The sequence below is a fragment of the Rhinolophus hipposideros genome (genome assembly GCF_964194185.1).
Source record: "Rhinolophus hipposideros genome assembly, chromosome: 18".
Lineage (NCBI taxonomy): Eukaryota > Metazoa > Chordata > Mammalia > Chiroptera > Rhinolophidae > Rhinolophus > Rhinolophus hipposideros.
The window spans coordinates 29,611,706-29,615,950 of NC_138064.1; the positions used below are offsets into that span (position 1 = coordinate 29,611,706).

General features: G+C 39.5%; 1 pseudogene across 1 annotated transcript; it reads left to right on the top strand.

Moving 5' to 3' along the window:
• The first annotated feature begins 3,340 nt into the window (after positions 1-3,340).
• Positions 3,341-3,495, top strand: LOC308510481 (large ribosomal subunit protein eL39-like; annotated as a pseudogene). Its single transcript has one exon. The product of its transcript is annotated as a large ribosomal subunit protein eL39-like (transcript).
• Positions 3,496-4,245: the final 750 nt, after the last annotated feature.

The window sequence follows — 4,245 nt, forward strand, 5'->3', positions numbered from 1 at the left end:
CACATCCTCTCTTCCTCACTGTTTCCCCCCATGTCACCCAACATTGAATAGCCTATCTGCTGGATGGAGAGGCAAAGCTTCACATCAGTAGATGTAAACATAGCTTATGGAGGAAAAAGAGAGGATAGAGAGTCCAACTGTCAATGCCACCCACTGCCTGATTTCAGAGTGTGTTTTATGCAAAGCTAGAATAGGGGCATTTTGTGTAGTGTGACCCAAGGAGCTCTGAAGAACCTGCATCCTCCATCAGGCTTTCTTCATTGTGTTGATCTAACTCAAAGAAGTCAATGCTGGATGTTTTGGGGATATCAAATCTGTTGTGGTTGTCCTCTTGTATCTTATAATCTAAGAGTGGACATTGACATGCTCGTAAATTTTATAATATAAGATAGGAAAAGGTCACATGTAAGTGATATAATAGCGATAACAGATGAAGAGCGTTCACCTAGGGAACTCAGGTAAGACCATACAGAAATTCAGACATTCTTTTTTAGGATGTAGCTATCCCTCATTGATGTATTAGTGCTTAACTGTTCTAGAAGCACAGAGGGTGAACTCCTAAGGGCATGGCTCTAAAGTCAGAGAAGTTTTAACGGTGGGGGTGGAGTGAGGGAAGATTGTTGTTGGAAGAATTGGCAAGGGAGCAAGTGACTCAGGATCTTGGGAGGCACTGTGGAGGAAGGATACGAGGTATTGTGGGAGGAGTTGGGGAGAAGAAGGGAAGGCGGGAGATGGAAGAGAGTGGTGAAGAGCAGGTTGTAAAATGAACAGTTGGGGAAACCTGCCGAGGTCATCATTTCTACACTAGCAGTGTTGACTGAGTTGTTAAGTAGCTATCCACAGAGCTGCTTCTTCTGGGGGAAAAGCAAATGAAGGTACCTCTTACCTCTTTATATAACCTCCTGAAATTATTTAGGCTGCTCCCTTATCCATCCTACAGGAAGCAGGCTACATAAGCAGTGATTGAAACGTTTTCAGGGTATTCAAACGTTGTTTCTCAAGAATCACATGATGCTCTCCGTGACTTTGGAGTTATTTTTTAATGTCTTGATAGTCTTTTGAGTTTAAAATTAACTAACGGTATTTGAGTGGATGTGAAAAGATATTCCTGTAGATTATATTCTACTTGCTTTTTAATGTAAGATCTGTAAAATTCAATCTAGCAAATTGACTATTTCACAAAGGGGAACTATTCTGTCTCCCGTTGAGACAGAATACTGAGTTGGTTGAACTTCGGGTCTGATTCAGTAATGTACTTCATGAAGCCTTACAATAAAATGTACATTTACCTGTTTTTGGTCTCTCACATATTTACACACAAACACATCTAAGCATTTTAGTTCTTCTATTATTTCTGATGTAGTATGATTTTTCTTGAATACTTGTCACCAATTGAAAAAATATGTTAAAACTTAAAATCATTTCCTATGTTGAATAACCTTAATTTGGGCCAATTTTTAGTAATATGCATTTCAGGTGAACATGAGCATGTCAATAGGAATGTAATATATTGTGCCCTGAGAAGTCATTTAAACCTATATTTAGACCTATATTTTAAAGGTGTGGAGGAGAGGGAATTATCAGGGGGAGGAGAGAGAACCTTTTTTTTCTTTTTTAAAAGCATGTGGGTTGATGTATTATTTTTATATCCATTCTTTTTTTAAAGTCAGTGACAGTGTAGGCTTGGTGAATATTAATGAAAGAAACAACACAGCACATATTCCTACGTGTTAGTGAAACTTATGGACAGAAGACTCATTTTGTGATGTTAACATAAAGAAATTGAAGACTCATCCCAATACGATCTCCACACCATATAACAACACACATTCCCTGTTTAATACAATTACTGGCAATCATTGTTACTGCTAATATTATTTTTTTAATATTTTTTTATTGGGGAAGGGGAACAGGACTTTATTGGGGAATAGTTTCTACTTCCAGGACTTTTTTCCCAAGTCAAGTTGTTGTCCTTTCAATCTTAGTTGCAGGGGGCGGAGCCCACCATCCCTTGCAGGACTCGAGGAATTGAACTGACAACCTTGTGGTTGAGAGCCCACTGGCCCATGTGGGAATCTAACCGGCAGCCTTCGGAGTTAGGAGCATGGAGCTCCAACTGCCTGAGCCACTGGGCCAGCCCCTGTTACTGCTAATATTTTATGTGTATCTCTACATCCATGCAAGACACAGTGTTACATGCTATATGGAAGGCATTTGACATTCTTTCCGGACATTCATGCCCTCCTTATATTTGGTGAATTCCAACTCCAATAAGCATCTTCTTCCCACCGTAGAAATGCAAATCTCTTTCCCATCTTTTATTTTATTAATGTGCAGGAATTTGACCATTTGACTTAGGCTGGCTGTACCAGTCAGAAGCTAGTGATGAAAGAAAAAGGTGCCAAACAAATCCATTCTGCTTGCACGGCAGTTGATATTGCTGCCTCTGCAATTTCCTGAGGAAGTGGTGGCTGAAGTTACAGTGGTATCGCCCAATGCCCAGTGGCGGTGGTACTGTTTCTGTCTCTGCCTGATGTGGATAGAAGTAGTGACATCACATTCAAGAGGCAGCATGATGTGGAGGTAAACAGTGTTAGACTTTGGAACCAAATGACTACCTGCAATTGAATCCCAACTGACCACCAACTAGCTGTGTTGATCCTGGGCCAGTTACTTAACCTCTCTGTGCCTCAGTTTCATCATCTGCAAATTAGGAATGTTAAGTAGCTACTACCTTGGGTTATGAAGATTAAATGAGTTAATCATTGTAGCATGTTTAGAACAGTGTCTGAATCATAGTAAACCCTCCATCAACAGGAGAATGTTTCTCCAAATAAGTACATTTCAGAGTCAGTGAGAGAAAATAAGATTGATTTGTGTTTACACAGCTGAGACTCACCTATTCTATGTCCTAGTTATATCCATAGTTCCCAAACTGTGTAGCAGTCATCCTGAGTCACAGGGGTGTGACAGGATATTTTAAATTCTCAAGGGAAACACAGTGATACTTAACATCTGTTAGACATCATGAAAACTATCAGCTCAAGGTAGTTCAAAGTTTCATGTTTTGTGATAATGTTATATCTTTGTAAAGCTGCATATTTGGCAGTTCCTGTGATAAAAAACAAAACAAAATAAAACAAGTATGATGTGAAAAATTCATGTGGAACGGGAAAGTGGCATTTTCTAATCTGATTCCAAGATTTGAGAAGGTGTGCGGTGCTCTGTAGGTGCACACAACCATTAGCAAATGTTTTTGTCTATTCAAGAACAAGGAAAATACATTTTTTGCTCTCTTTATTCGCCGCCATCGTACGCGTGCGGCTGACTCTTCCTCGCCATGTCTTCTCACAAGACTTTCAGGATCATCGGTTCCTGGCCAAGAAACAAAAGCAGAATCGGCCCATTCCCCAATGGATTTGGATGAAAACTGGTAATAAAATCACCTACAACTCCAAGAGGAGACATTGGAGAAGAACCACGCTGGGTCTATAAGGAATAATTGCACATGAGATGGCACCACATATTTTTGCTGTGTCAGGATTGCTTGGATCTTAACCATGGCACTGAAAAGATCGCTACTATCTGAACAGTTGGGTGTGTTTTATTGGGAAATTATAAGGAAAATGAGTTTTCTCTTTAATATGTTTCTGCACTAGTAGGTTGGTTCAGTAATAAATATGTGAGGCCGTCTTAAAAAAAACACATTTTTTTCTTTCAGTAGCGCATACGATTTTTTCCAACAGCTGCTAATTTGTTAGGACATCAATATTTATTAAGTTGTTTAGACTTAACTTCTTAAACAGAACTCTTCGGTATTTCTTTTGATCTAAAGACACTGTATCAACATTACCATGACAACAAGGACACCACACCAAGAAAGTTTGGGAGCTTCTCAGTTACATTTTCAGCAACAGGGCAGACTGAAACAGTCACTCAGATAAAGCTTTTATTTCTGACGTGTATCTGGTTGAAGAAATTTAGCAGTGTGTTACCCATTCTAAGGCAGGCACCTGTCATATGTAGTGTTTCCTTTTTCTTTGATAGAATTTACACTGACCTGAGCTGCGAACCACCAGCGGGTGCATTCTTTAGTCCTGTGAACCAACAGAACCCTCAATATTAATCTTTTATCGAAGCATGAGTGAAAGGAATGCGTTTTTTATCCCAGTTTTAGCGATCATCTCCAGGTAAATGACTCCTAGATTTGTAGTCTTATCTTTGGTCTCTTCTGAGTTTCTTACC